Raw genomic sequence first — 17255 nt, forward strand, 5'->3', positions numbered from 1 at the left:
ATAATTTTTAGGTCCATAGCTAATATCTTAAGTAATTTTCTTTTTTATAAAATAGCTCGATATGTACGTTGTCATTTAAAGAAATAGAGTTGACAACCCTAAAAGATATAGGGACCTAAAAATTATTTTATAACAGATAAATGGAAATACATATTTAACTATTAAAATACAAAAAAAAATTAAAAACCTTATTGAAAGAGAAATTGAGTGGATAGCGTTAAAAGAATCACCTTGTATGTATCATTTTTTATTTGCGTACATTATTTGAAGATTCAATCATTAATCTACTTACAAAGGGGTTTTATATGGTAACTTGTGCAATTCTTTAATCACCTAAAAATGACAAATTGTGATTATATCACTTTAATCAATACAGTATCTCAATAACCATGTAATAAATCTCTCATATATTGTATTAATTGTATTATAGACTTAAATGTTGAAACCCTATTTGTTACGTTACTACTAATTAAATGTTTAATTTTTGACATTACCGAAAATTAAAACTGCGTTATAAATAACTGTTTCTTTATACATGAAAGTCGTAATCAACAAATTATAATATACACGTGTATCTTTTAACGTTTACATTTATTAAACTTAGGGTTCTAAATGACAGCGGTTATTTAGTTATTTGTATAAGTTACACCTATTTTCATACACCAAGGGAGGTGGTGAGTTTCAGTAACTGTAACAGTAAACTATATCAATACACAGTCATCTTGATTTCCGGAATCTCAAAGGCCCTTTTGCTACATTTGATATACTAACGTTACAAAATAGAAGTAAACATAACATGTTTTCATCTACATACTTTAGAGAGGGTAATAGATATTTATACAACAATAAAAGTACAATAATAACGAAGAAAACAAGCGAATAATTAGTTTCTCATCGTCACGAGGCTATAATAATAAACGAAATTCAAAACTAATACACATATAAAATACATTTTGTAATACAAAAAGATGTTGTTGGCAGATTATAATTATTTTTGTGCACTAATTTATTAAAAATAACAAACATATTATATTTTAGGTATGCAACATTATTAGGTTTAGTTAATTTTAACTAAGAGTTTTAATTATCAAATTGTGACAAATATATAGTTATAAATAATCACAGTAATGATGCACCGGTTTTATTTAGGAGTTTTATTAATATTGATTATAAAACTTGATAAAAATTTATAATTAAATACGATATTGGAAAATAACTAAACTACGGCAAGTCATATTTTTTATGATACTTTTTTTTTTATCACACTATACATTTTTTGAGCAATATTATATTAAAGCAATCTTTTTAATGGTAAAATTTCCCAAGAACAAAGAAATTATTTAACCCACGTATGGAATTAATGAATTTTCAAAGATTTTTGGTCCTTTTCCAATGAAAACTTATATCTATAATCACAACTGTTAATAAATTTATTAATAAAGTTGTTTGGAAAATTCTAATTCTGAACTACTAGATATTTTTCATTTTATATTTTTAAATTTTAGAACTATAACATGAGTTATAACATATCAAGAGAAATAATATATTTTTTTATATTATTGAAAATTAAGACAATTATTGGAGAAGATTTAAAAAAAAAATTAGTAGCAAAAACATCTTTAAAGGTCCTATTGGTTAACGCTTAAAGAATATGTTTTCTTCTGTTCTTTTCTCAATTTGAACAAAATACTCGGGGAATTCAACTTAATTTTTTCATCTTAAAAAATATTTCTACACAAATTCATATTATTTTTATAATTTATAGGGGCCCGCAACAGAATTAGGGAGGCTAAGCCAATCTCTAGACCCTCATTTTGCGCCTACGCCCTTTCTTAATACATATTTCAGTGTTTATATTTTTATAGTACTAAGTAATAATAATAGTTTTATTGCAAAATATTATGTAGAAAAAAATGATTAGATTAGAAATACATAGTGCACTACTCTGTATCAGGACACAGGATTTAACATTTTTGTTAAATATAAATACAAATCTTTTCTCTTGTACAATGTGCAAGACGAAAGATATTTTGATCATCGACTCTTGTTTTTTAACATATTTTTAGTTCTTTAATAAAAATAAAAAAATTATTTTTTAAATCAGATTAAACTTAATGATACATAATAACAGTGTCAGCCTGAAACTATGAGAAAATTTTTATTAGGAGCCTACAAGTAAAAAAAAGGTTTTCCACTTAATGCAAATACCCAAAAATAGCAGGGTTTTCCTCAAATCAACAACGTACTAGGCAAGGGGCCTAGAGGCAATGACCTAGTTTCCTGCATTAAGCTGACAGAAAATTTCCTAATATAATATTTCATAAGTGCAATATTTTCATAGTAATACTACAAATAATACTAAAACCACTAGATGAGCCCTTCTTTCAAAGTTTTTTAGATGCTATTAATCTAAAAAAATTGTAGAGATATTTTTCTTTAATTAATAACTGAATTTTACTAAAAACTATTATTCGACATACTTTTCTGTATAAAATTATATTTTATGGATATTATAACTAATAAAAAAAGGATTTAAAAATGTAGAGACACAATATAAAAATCATGGGAACTCTATGCTAAAAATGATTTCTTGAATTGTTGATTTATTATTTTCGGTATTGCGATTTTAAATCGAGGACATGTCATAGAAGAAACTAGATTCTATCAGCAACTCTGTAATGTTCTATTGTCATTAAAGGTAAAAACACGGGGTATTATTACATTTTAGCAAAACTACCATGATTTCATGTATGTGTTATTATACAATATTAAAATAACGTGCAAGTATAATTGCGCGTAAAGAATTTCTGTTGAAACATATGTAAATGGATTTTTGACATCGCACACATAAGCAACTTTGAACTTTGTAGCTTTAAAGAAAAGAAATAGAAACATTGTTCACAATAATGAACATACCAAGTGTATACGACTACCATGAAAATACGACAGTAGTTTTAAAAATGCATTAACTCATAAAGTAAACGATTTAAATTTTTTTATCATAAAATTAATCCTGACAGAATTACCAAAATCATTCAATTGTAATCATCATATTGAAAAACTCCTACTTAACATACTTGTCTAGAACAAGAAGTTCTTTCAACTTAAAAAATAATTGATTCACAGGAATAAATTAATTCTAAGATTTATTCACACTAAAAAGATCTGAATAAGTCGTTCGCAGAGTTTATTTTATGTTGTTCTTGTTGCTTTTTATCAAATCACACGCGCATTCACGTGTGTAAATTTGTTGTATTTTTAACTGTCGTCAAACGCCCATGAAGTAGAATTTGCTCAGAAATGACTAAAAATATTCATATTAATCCTATTACTCTCGGGATAATGATAAGTACTCTTCGTTTTAAATCGATTACAATGGAATTTAAATACCACCTACATGAAGAACACATCACAAAAAAAAAACAATGTGTAATATTTTTCAACTTTGAATTTATATAAAGAATGAACATTGCACATAAGGCGTTGTTTAACTGTGACTTGAACATACAGCTTTTATAATCTTATATTATAATAACTTTCAAAATACTTATTCAAAAGATGTTAAAGACTGCTCATTTTTTTTAGTTAGACTATTTTATGGAGTAGAAAGGAGGGGTAGGTTCAAATTTGAAAATCGTAGAGCATAAAATACTATTACCTTTTGAAATGAAAAAAAATTATTAAATATTTTATAATTTTAAAGATAGAGCACATGCCATATATATATATATATATATATATATATATATATATATATATATGTAGATTTTACACGATCGTATTCAAAATCACTCGCTTTGATATACTATATAAGAAATATAAAAAAAAATGGTTCTGTGAAAAATGATACGTGGTAACATTTGATTTCGCTGTTACTATACTTAGCATGAAAAAATAATGCTATTCTATTTCCATTATTTGATACAAAGAGTAGTAAATAGATAACTTAAAAATTCATTTTAAAATTTTTTAAAAATGTAAATAACTTTTGAAATAATTGTCCAAAAGTGGTTATCGACCAGTTATTTACTTAATTAGATCATTATCTTTTAAATAAGTTAATTAATACGTGACTTAGCATAGTAATTTCACACATATTTTTATTAATAGCAAAATCATTGTACTTCTTTTTCAAAAGTACGGTAAGAAGTTTTGAAATAATTTTGGGATTGTTTATGGTAAGAAAAACATTAATGTTCTATGAACAGTTTTCGTTATTGTTATTAAGAGAATAATCGATGAAAATACCAGGCAATAAAAAAATATTATCTTTAAATTAAAATATTTAAAAAATTGGTTTTATTATATAGAATAAGCAAGAAGATTTTCAATTAACATTTTCAATAATTTTCGATCCAATTATCATTTCATCAAATTTTTTTATAAGTAATTATTACCCTTTTAGATTACACTCAAGACATATTTTTTTAACGTTTTCAAAATTTTGTAAAATCTATTTTTTCTTAAAAAAAATTTAGATGAGCCCATAACGTTAAGATAATTTTAGAAGCATTTTAATACATAGAGTGAGTATGGAACGTGGGCAGAGTATACGTATAACAATTTGGGCTGTACTTATCCGCGCCACGTATTAGCATAGATCCCTAATAGTTATTAGCACCATAATTGTCATAAAAAAAACAGAAATAATATAATTTATATATTGTATAAGTATTTCACTTTCCAGAAAAAATTAATAAATGAAGATATGTTGTATTAGTGTAAGTGTATTACTAAAATGTAATCAACTTTGTTATACAATGTATACTACAGAACAATCTGTGATAACTAAAGTAATTTAGGGAATTTCATGGGAAACGCATAAAAATAAAATATTTTCATACTAGGTGAACACAATAATAGATCAGAATGCGATACCGAATTAAGCGGAAACACATTATGGTACGATAAGTTATATGTTACTTTCTGTTTTAACTGGTCTTCTGATAGACAATGATGCTTTATTCAACAGACGTGTGGCGTCAAGTTAACACAAATAACTACTGAATTTAAAATTTAAAAACAACCAGTTGTAATATTACATAAACGCAGTAATTTTTAATTAAAAATTTCAATATTTGTACTGCTTTTTATTCAATTAACTTTTTTAATCCAGGGCATAATAAAAGTAGTAATTTAAAATACAGTCATTTAATTTTAATATGCTAGTAAAGATGTACTATATGGAAATAGCATACATACATTCTCACATTTCTATAAAAATAATAATGCAAGTAAAGTCGACGGTTTTATATCAGCTCAAATTAATAGAATAAACGAGTATGATAACAATACATCTATGCAAAAATATATAAATTATTTTTTCAAAATTTTAGCAATATTACTTTAGTTCATATTATATTTCAGTATAATTTCAAAAATACTTCTTATACAGGGTTATAATTTTATCATGATTTATGATCAATTTTTTAAATTGTATTAAAAATAATTAATTAATTAATGGTAGATAAAATAAAAATGATTAATTATTAAGTATGGCAACATACATAAATAACTAGATTATTTATTGTATAATGGTCTAAGTATAAAATGACTGGTCGATACAAATTTATATACCAATATTTCAGTAGTTATGAATAATGTAAAGTAATAGTTGAAGAAGGGGCGTGGGCGTTGTTATTTTTTATTGCTAGACATTTCTTAAATTCACTCTTTTTCCCGTCAATGTATAAAAATGTAAATAAATTCAGATATACTCATACAAATTTTGTTTCGATCTATGATTTTCTTTATTAAATCATTGCCACACTGCAAAATTAATACAAAATCAAAATTTTCTGTAGCAAAAAATATGATACCATATTCTAAATAAAATATAATTAAACTATTTTTTTTTTCAAAAATTATGTAGAACAGTGCAACGTCATTTATATTAAAATATATTTAATATTAGAATCAAAGATAATTTTATAAAAATATTGTGATAATTTCAAATATATTTAGATTTTTAGGATTTTTATCGTTACCAGCAATTATTTCAATGTCTAGAAATGCAAGAAACATAAAAATTACGTTTTTAAAATCCTTGTAAAATCTCTTATCGGTCATCAAAAAAGTATTATAATTATAGGTTTGAGCAATAAAAGTTAAGCTTTTATTTTTGTTAAATGATCGTTAAACTTTAAGGGCCATGTGTAGTCACTTAAACTTGATATATAGATCTCAAATTTAGCAAGTACCTATTAAACATAGTCCATTAAAGTTTTAATTGGGGTTTACCTGATTTTATCTAAGTATCGATTATCTGATAAACTAGAACAATCTGATAATTTTAAGGTCAGATTTAGAATTATCGACAAAATTCTATTCAGAATTAACTGTCATATTATTTAGCATAAAAATCTGATGCAGTGTTATCCATGATAAAATAGTTCATTATGTATATTGCCACTTGAACAAATAAATTCGTCAACCTTATAAGGTTATAGAGACGAAAAAAAAAAACAAAAGTTATCAACATTATTTTTAATTTTTGATTTTATAAGTGACTCATGATAAAAGCATCATACTATATACTAAATACGTCTTTATTGTTCAAACGCAACTTGGTTTAAAAATGGCGGAAGTATCTAAAATATTACTATTATTAACATCGATTTACATATATTAGTTTTATTTTGTTTTTTGATTATCCAACTTCATTTAAAATATAAATTCTAAAGAACTAACATGTCAATAAATACATAAATGTTACTTCAAAATCATAAAACTTAAGACTCACTTTTAAATTAATCAAACAACTTTTATTTTTTTGCTTTTTATTTGAATACCTTCATATTTGTTTAAAGATTAGTTACTTAAATTGAGAATGACACTACCATTTCAAGCAATTCATTTTATTTATTTTTCTCAAATTGAATTGCTAAAAGTTACAACACTTTTACTAAATTTTGTTAAAATTCATATTTTTTAGTAAACTATTATTACTAAAAATCTAATTCATCTTTTTTATATTTATTTTAAGAACTTGATAGATTATTAAAGCATAATAAATGCGACAATTTATATTTTTTTTATTAATTTTTTGGTATCATTAATAACTTGAAATTTTTGTGAAATTTTTTAATTAATTATGTATTGTTTTAATTTATCAAATTTACTTATTTGGTATCATGTCCTTACATGTATGACATTTCCAATTAAATAAATATGTAAATATGTAACATTCGACATCAAGATCAAAAAAGTAATTTTAATACGTTGGTATTAAAAAAGCACACACCCCAGTAACCGAGTAAAAATATGATTAAGTACAATTATAATCTTACAATATAAAATCAAATATTATTGAGAAAATACAAATTTTTCATTGAATTTTAACACAATTCAAAAAGAAAGACAAAAGTTAGTGTGAATGGTCAAATATTTTTTTTCAGCAACAGGATTTCACAGAAAATATAATTATAAAAAAAAAAGATATTCATTCTGAATTTAAAACAAAGTCATTTTGTAGCATTAACGTGGCTAATAACGGAAAAATAATTATTAAAAATATAACTGTTATTTTATCTAGAAAATTAACTGAGCAGTATTCACTGGATAGTTTATTTGATTCAAAGTTAATATCACTAATCATTAAACAGCTTAACAAAAAAAATCAATTTCTTAATGTTTCTGTCATTATTTAAATTTTTTTTATAAAATGAATATAAAAGAAATACCATGATTAATAAATATTTGCTTAAAGTTAACTCTATTATAGAAACGTATCAATCAATGTGTTTACATCATTGTATACTACAATATAAGCAAATATTATAAAATAACATATTAAAAATATTCGCAACACTTTAAGTACATATAATTAAAAATGTATGTGAAACTAAAATTTACAATCGCTTTTGATTCAAAAGTTATAATGATGATTTTAATGCCTATGCAAGGGAATAAGGAAAGTTATTGAAGGTCGTTAGGTTATGTTAAGTTAACCTAGTTGATGTTCAGTATCAAATTATGTATGATTATTTGAAAATATGTAACAATTCAGAATCTATTACTAATTTGGTTTTTGGATAGACGTCGACAGAAAAAATAACACAACTTTTGCAAATTAATTTAGGTTTTTTAAGCGATTCCAAGAATGAAATGATCTTTTTAGAGCTTTGATTTTTAAAAAATAGAAACAACTTGTTTCAATCGAGAAAAATAAAATTTATGAAAATCTCAATTTAACCTATAATCGTATTTATGTATTTAACGAAATAGAAAGCATAAAAATAACTTTTCTTTTCAGTCAAAACTTATGTTAATAGTTAACTTTTTCTAGTGAAAAGCCAATGAGAATTATTTAAGTTTGATTTAAATAATAAGGGAAAATTCAACTTAAAAGTTGTTTAGAGAAAAACTATTAACTTTAGTTCTAAGCTATTTGTAAAAATGATAATGAAAATTAATGATGAATATAATGATAGTTCATGAAAACAAGAAATCTTGTATAGTTAAAACGAACATCGAACAGTAAACAATTATGTATGTTAATACTAATAAGGATCTTTTATCGTCTACACGTTTTATTAATTTGAATGGATAGATAAAATAAACCTGCACATTGTAGTAGTTGCATAATACGGCAACAATAATTTATTTAGCAATTATAAATGCATTTAAACCATTATTAGGAATCTTGGCTTTAACAAAAAAAAATTCATTAAGAATTCAAACATGGTTTTATTGAAAAAGATAATAATAATGTGTTAAATTATTTAATCATATCATACACAAGCTCATCTTGTGATGATGTTAGTAAAATTAGGTCAGCAAATTTTAAACAGCTGAAATTGGAAATAAAGTAATTGAAGTAAAATAAAGTAAAAAAAAAAAAAACAAGATTTAAGTGAACAAACTTTTAAATTGCTATGAAAAAATATTTCTAAAATATTAAATTTGATTATTACAAGTATTACGCTCTTACAAATATACCATAGGGTGTGGATTACGTTTGAACAGCTAAACAACAACATTTTTTGAAGATATATTAATTTTATGTCTTTTGTTAAGCCAACATTTTACATTCTATAAATACAAATAATCTACTTCAGACTATAAAACAATAACACGCTTAATCTACTACATTTATACAAAAAAATTAATATTGTCGAGAAAAGCCAATTTTCAAAATGAAAAACGAATGTGTATTAATAATGCAGTCATAATCGCATACATTTTGACAGGTCTTTTTGCTTTATTCGAACTTTCTCCGATCGATACCATTCTATTAAATGTGTATAAATAAGTTATAAAATTAAAATAACAAGTTTTTCTTCGACCTCACGTTCACTGCGTAATAAACTATGATATGACACGAAACTAAGGTATTTTTAAAACAATTATCGAAAAAATAATACAAATAACAACATTTAAAATTGTTTTTGAAATAACACTTTTTCAGATGGTTACTATTCAAATCTCACTTGATATGGGATGAGTGATATTTGGGTATGTACGAGGAGAATTTTTTTATAATTTTTAATAAAAATAATACGATCATCAAAACTTGGCTTAACATAATTTCAATGTAGTTTTGGAACATTTCTGTTATATGCCTTAGTTAACATTAACAACTCCAAAGTTTTTAGAACTTTTGAAATATTCTATAAGAACGTGATTTAAATTTCACCACACGTTATTCCTCAAAATTTGATTACATTATCAATTGTTAAAATTTTTATTTGGTTTCAATTAAATTGTATAGACACTTTTATCGAAATTTAACAATGTACATAGACTAATTCGTATGAACTACAACAAGTTAAATATTAAACTTAATTATATTGCTATTGTCCGTGGACGCAAAATAATTATACAAGTCTGCAATTCATATAATTAATGAAATTGCTGAAAATGCAACACATATATCTAATAAGACTAAAAGAATTATTTTGAATTGCACTAGCTTTTAAATCTCAAAAACTTTATATCCATGCATAAAATAGTGTTAGTATAGCAAAAACTTGTACAGTTAGAATAAAATAGTAATATATTATCAATTTTAGTATTTACCTTCGGAATAAAAATGAATCTGATAAATATATATTACACTGTTTAGTTATTAACCAAATATTTTTATCTGATACTTCTACTAAAAACCAATATGAAATATTTAAAAATCATGTTATTCATCAAATTAAATTAGACATATCGCAATTAATCGTGTAAGCATTCATAATAAGATATAAAATGCAATAAAATTTATACCATACTCAGAACTAGTCCTAACTTTTGCCGAGTCTAAATAATGGTACAAGAAACAATAATAATTGCTTTTATTTTTAATGTAGCTAAAATATTGCCGGGAAAAAAAGATCAACTTTAACTAAACTCATAATACTAATGGCGTGAATAAAAAAAATTAAAATATAACGTTTCTTTAATGGTCCCTTCTTAACGGTAATTAATGTAATAATGTTAAAAGTATTCTTTAAAAGCTATTGCTTGTACCAGAGAATACAGAAAAACCTACATAGGCCAGCGCAACGGAATTGAACGTGATACCTACGAACTTAAGCATAACACGTTACCGACTGAGCTAGTTAATCCACTCAATGATAATAATTACATAATAATAATATAATTGTATTATTGTAATAGTAAAGATGACAAACAGAGTAATAATGTTATCAATGTATAATTATTATATAATTTAATATTAAAAAAATTTAAAAAAAAGTTAAACTTAAAATATCAAGAATGTTTAAATAATAAATTTTGCCATTCAGAATGTTTTTTTTATTTTTTATTCAAATTTATATAATTATAGTAAGAAAATATGCTATCAATAAATGACTTAAATTTTTAGCAAGTTAATTAATTAATTATTTGTTAGATTATTTATTCTATCGTTTTACATATTAGACTATTCCATAATTTTAGTTTTTAGGGTAGTTTTGTAAGTAAAATACTTGTTGAAATTTGAGATATTAGTGGATTTATTTGTGTAATTACATTTTGTTTATAGTTTATAGATACCAGATTATGTAACGCGCGCAGGAATATTAGGAATCATCATATTTAAATCAGAATATCAAAATACATTGGATTATCACACAAAACAGAAACTTATATAAAAGTGTAACTATCGTCAAACCGTTCCAGTGAAATAAATTCAGATTGCTAATATAGAGATTATCTACGAAGTTTTACTATAATTAGACTTTTTAATAATTTAAACATAACATCAAGTATAATTAACGATTGTTTTGAATGTATACTTTAAAAATAATATAGAAGAAATAATACAAAATAATAATCTTGGATTTCTATAAAATGTAGAGGGAGTAATTTTATTATCATAATACAGTAAATTAAAAGTTTAAAGTTTGTAAAATTTAAAGTACAAAACAATTGTTAACAGAGGAATAATATTTATGGACAAGAAATGTTTCATTATGATTAAAAAGGAACACTAATAAAAAATTTACAGCTACCCGCCAAACTACACATTTCGATGTTTAATATAGAATTTATAGAATTGGAAAATTCACTGGCATGTAAAATTTAAATTATGTAAATATAGTATTATATTATTTTTGCCATCTAACTATATAGTGAAGGACGAACAAAAATTATGTTTCATATCAGCAACTATCATTAAATATGAAGCCTCTATAAAAATACGAACATATATAGTATCTACAAATAAATGATTGCACGCAAATTTTATTTTACAATACAATTAAGCTTTTGCAAAACCAATAAGGTGAAGTGTATTAGAGATACTTAATCATAAAATTGGGTCGATGAATAATCTTCCACAAATATAATAATTACTAATAATATACTAATACACAGTGTTCCCGGTCTGTTCTGACAAATTTTATATTTTAAATATATATTCTATATAATTAAATATATAGAAGGCTATTGTGATAATTTTTAATACTTCTGGTAATTTTTTTAGACATTTTATTTCTTCATACATAAAAATAAATAATTTATATTTGTGATATTATTATAGTTCTATATTTTAACAAGTATTTATAAAAGACTATAACAAAATATATTCAGCGAATCAAAAGTTCAAGAATATATTCGACACAAAGGACGCTCTGTATTCTAAACATTAAAAAATATTGAAAGCATAGTCAAATCACTAGTCAGAAAAAAAAAAAATGTTTGATGTTTAATGATTTAATGATTTTTTAAATATATCAACATTATTTTTATGTTATTAAAAATTCGTCAATTAAAGTAAATAATTGTCCTATCGTAATTTAAAAAATCCGAATTAATTTGTTTAATTTGATTATTTTTTGAAATTGGAATACTCATATAGAAATAAAGCTATGATAATAACTAAATACTTTTAAGTTTGAAAATATTTAGCAATGGCTCCACTTGTAACTATAAATATAAATCGTCCAATGAAGATAATATTGTAACAAAAGAATAATATATAAAGGTATTAACAGAACTTGCGTGTAAGCTATTAAGAAATTATCTAACTAAAGAGTTGATACTATCAGCCTAATATTATTTACACAGAGGCACAATGGTAGCATTTAAAAATGGCGACAATATTTGTGGGAACGTTATTGTTTTCTAAATAAAGTGAAAAACATGCGATCACATTAACATATATTTTCATCGTGCGTCTTGACCCTTTTCGACTAAAATTCGTTAAAATCGCAAATCGAAAATTAGAATCATAAGTGCCTTTGAGAGCAATACACGGCTTACTTTGTATTCACTACATACAGTAAATATAGTGCAGAGTTTGCGATGATATTAGTTTCATAGTAAAACGTTTATATTGTGGATTACAGAAAATTAGCCGATTAAGGGTCATACAAAGCTATATGATACATTTAGTAATCAAATTAAAACTTTGTAGATCTATCGCATTAGTATTATCTACGTTACTCAAATAACAAAATAAAAAACAACATAGCTAACTGAATCATTAAGAAATAAAAACTTCGCATTGCACAACACCTGAATCAACTTTTATTTTTATTGGATAACACGAATAGCTTTATAGAAAAAATCATGCTAAAATTATCGTCTAAATTCCATTACACAAACTATTGAAACAATCATTTTACAATTAACAAATTGGTAACAAATTCAATATTAAGTTGTATACAAAATTGTGTCTGTTATTATAGAAGCAGTCAAGGTGTTTTGAGTAGACCAATCGTCGTAGGCGTGGTGAATTAGATTAAAAACCAGTTATTGAAAAAAGCGGTTTTTTATTTATCAAAATAAAAATAATTTATAATAATAATAAACAAAAAAAATAGTACAGTCAGATTCTCAGCATAATGAGAATCCGATTTATAGAAGATTGCAATTCGATATGATAGTGGTAGACATTACTATCATAAAACGCATCAATGTAATTGTTTGAGACAAGAAAAAAAAATTGAAAAATTTTAACAGAAATTTACAAATTTTGACTTTACCTACCTTATTTAAACAAAGAAAATTTTTTTTTAATCTTAAAGTACATTTTAGAAAATTTCAATTAATTTAATTTTTAATAATATTGATGTTTCGTTGCTAGACTGTGCTTCAAAATGATATTATAAATTCTATGATTATTGAACTTCTAGAAATAAAGTTTTTGGATAGTTTTTATTTCTTAATATCAAAGTACATTATATTAACTTTAACAGGACATATATTTTTTTGGAATACTATAAAAAACTGAAAAGAAATATCCATTTAGTTTTCAAAAATATATTTCAATGTAAAGTATAAATATTACGTTTATAATTATGTTTAAAACAATTGAAATTGTTTAAGACATTTCTCTTTATTTTGAAAAGCGAGAGGAATTTTTACAAATTATGACGCTAAAGCTAAATAGATATTATTTATAATATTAAAACCAAGATAAATCTTGAATTAAATAACGCAATATTTCACTTGTTAAACAACTCATTCATAGCATGAAAAAAGTAAAATTTAAATTTAATTTCAGACGTAAATTGATGGGTGGGAGCTTGGAAAGACTTAGTTTTGTCCAAATTTGATTTAGTGCACATCGATTTATGTAATACTTTTTCAAGGATTATTGCATTTAAAAATGTACTAATTTATCTATGATTTATATGATGGAATTCGTTCAATAATTTTTTTGCTAAAGAAATTCTAAGTTAGTTGCTATTTTTAATCATTGCTTGCATTTATAATGTTTTATTATTTATCATACTAATAAGAAAGTAATTATAGTGAAAAAAAAAAAAAGATATGATAAGTGTACCTTACTTTAATATAAGTATATGTATTTTAGAACGTGTACTAGTGGTTATGGTAGATGTAGCCTCCCTCAAATCCATCAGATATAAATATTTCAAGCCCATTCTAGGAACGTTTTTTTTTTTAATACGCTTCTAAATCAGTGACGGTTATTTTCGAAAATGTTTTAATTTAGAATTGTTAGAATAATTTAGAAAAAAACTATGGAATATCCTTTCAAATAATTTTTATGCAACCAAATAGTTTATTTTTAGCATAAACTGTTAAATATTTAATAACTATCGAAAAGTATTTGTAATTATTTAACTAGACAATTGAATAGTATTAAAATATATTTGAATAGTTCTACCAAATTGTTTTCAATTGACTGTTTGAAAAGTTCTAATGTAGAATTTTATTAAGTACATATAATTATAATAAGATAAATTAAAAAAAAAATTTACCTTTCTTTAAATGGATAACTATTTTATTGATTATTACATTTAACTCTTTAGTTTTAGCGGAAAGGTTTATTTTTTGCCCAACAAAAATATTTATAAACGCCAATGCCAATTTTATACTTGATTGTATACAGTTCTCTGTTTAGCATTATATACTCTATTATCTTATAAAAACATAACACCGGTAAAGAGGACAACGCTTTTTCAATTTTTTACTTTTAATAGCAGCAACATTAAATACTGACCCCTTTAAAAATCATTTGAACTATTTTATTGTTAACACCAAAAAATCTGTTTGGGTCAGAGTTAATAAAAAATATATAAAAAAAAAGTGTTTAAAACATTTAATATATCCCATACAAAGAATGTAAATTTTGAAACTTTTGACGTTTCAAATACATGTAAAACGTAACAATTCCAGTTAGGATATCTTTAACTCGGTTAATAATGAGCCACTTTAAAATTGTTATCGTTATTTTCAAATTACATTTTTAATTATTATTTCAATCACAGGTTTATTAATGTTTTAATAATACGATTTACGTGTAAATAGTAAAACAATTTTTATGATTCTTTAGTTATAATAAAGAATACCAGCTAATGGATTTTGCTAAGAATTCTTTTTATATTGTAATTAAAAAAATACTGGAATTTACATGCAAATTTTCTATTAAATAATTTTTATAACTATACGAATAGACGAAAAGATTAAAAAATCGCCAAACCAACGTTTATTGTATGTAAACTGTTAATCTTGTTTTATAAAACAATATAACACTGTTGATATTATGAGACATCAAGATACTTAGTTGCATGTAAAATATTCTTTTAGATATATATTTTTGTAGTTAGGATAACGATATTAAGGATACAACTTAATTATATTAATAACACTAAATATTACATATCGAGTCAAATATGGTTCTAATAAAAAATATTATTAATTGTAAAAATTAAAACATATTATTCATCGCTACATTTATGAAACACAAATACGAGTTGTAACAGAGATATTACACTTTTTTTGTCTCCAAACACCGTTTGGATGCATTATTAGTCAATCAATCAAAAATATTTATATGTATAGTTTAAAAAAGAATAAATTTAAGTGGAATGAAAAACCACCACTTTTTATCACTCGGCCATTGAATAACTATCTGTTTTTTTTAAACGAGTAAATGTTTAATGGCTTATAAACTCTTAAATTTAAACTATATTGCTAGGTATGCTTATTATTTGTTGATCTTACCATAATAATAATAGAACCACTCTAGTAAAATCATAAAGTTAAAAAAACAATTTTAATCATGTTAATTTTTAGCAACCGTAGTTTTATTTAATAGGCATTATGCAATAACACAACGAATGACCTGTTATAGTAAGTCATATTATTTCTTTGTATATTTTTTTAAGAAATGGAACAAAAAATTATTATTAAAAAATGAAGACATTTTAATATACCGCCTTTTAGGGTAATTACCTTTAACGACTTAAAAAAAAAGAATCTATCACATATTAAACATATTATGGTCTAAAATGACACGGAAAGACGTAATATTGGCGAATAAACATTTTTAAATAAATTCATTGTATTAGACCTAACTAGCAAATTTTCATTTATCATTTTATTAATCGAGGTATAGCATCATTAAAAATCAACAAATTCTCATGTAAATCTACTCTAAGAACAAATAATTTTAACTTATTAATAAATGTGGTTTCACCTGTTATAGTTTCATAAATCAAAATCTACTATCAAAAAAAAAATCATTATGAAAGATAAAGACTACAATTTATAAAAAAAAGTACCATATTTAATGTATAACACACATTTTTATAATAATAATAAGTTTTTAGTCAGATTACGTGAAGCCATGTTTGTGAAATCATACAATTATTGAACCGAAAAACAAAGTAGGTCAAAGTCAGCATCAAAAAAATTCTTGAGTATTTTGGAAATGATTTCCAAAATTTTTGGAATGGAATCCAACTATAAATTTTATAAGATTATTAATTTATTTTTTAAAATTAAATACAAAAAATAAATAAATCCTGATAATACAATATTAATAACCTAAGGATACCAAAACAATACAAAATACGACATTTAATCTATATTTAAAGATAGTTATAAATTATAATAGTTGTTTTCACAAGGAAATCATGAATAACTGAAAAAATTAAAATTGGAAGATAATATTTTTAATAAAAAATTAACGTTTCCCAATGATAGATTACTGTTTAGATAAACAAGATACCATAAATCATAAAGGGTGAACAAATTTTAGGGTAAATATTTACCTGTTATGTTTTTTCATCAGTATATAAGTTTTAAACAAAAACAGGATAAAATGAATTATTATCTGACAAATTCTACGGAAAAAACAAAGCAGGGTTTAAGTGATATTTAAAAAAAAGATCATAATGAGAATGAAAAACCCAGCACAGGGGGGTCGCGGCACTGTGGTGACGTGACATATTTGGATCAAGTATAATGATATCTGACAGTGATTAAAATCACTATCATAAAAAACGCTTCGATGCAAATCTTTAGATAGTGTTTAATTTTAAAAAATAGGTGGATTATTCCAAAAG

General features: G+C 23.7%; 1 protein-coding gene and 1 long non-coding RNA gene across 4 annotated transcripts in view; one reads left to right on the plus strand and one right to left on the minus strand.

The window, feature by feature from the left end:
- The window catches only part of LOC126907907 (neuronal PAS domain-containing protein 2-like), a 59455-nt gene that overhangs the window by 19026 nt on the left and 23174 nt on the right, over positions 1–17255 (minus strand). The window lies entirely within an intron of this gene.
- On the plus strand, positions 9221–11212 carry LOC126907913 (uncharacterized). Its single transcript, XR_007704651.1, has 3 exons — positions 9221–9332; positions 9410–9456; positions 10976–11212. It is a non-coding gene; the product is annotated as an uncharacterized LOC126907913 (long non-coding RNA).

The sequence above is a fragment of the Daktulosphaira vitifoliae genome, unplaced genomic scaffold (genome assembly GCF_025091365.1).
Source record: "Daktulosphaira vitifoliae isolate Bord-2020 unplaced genomic scaffold, ASM2509136v1 Scaffold_5, whole genome shotgun sequence".
NCBI lineage: Eukaryota > Metazoa > Arthropoda > Insecta > Hemiptera > Phylloxeridae > Daktulosphaira > Daktulosphaira vitifoliae.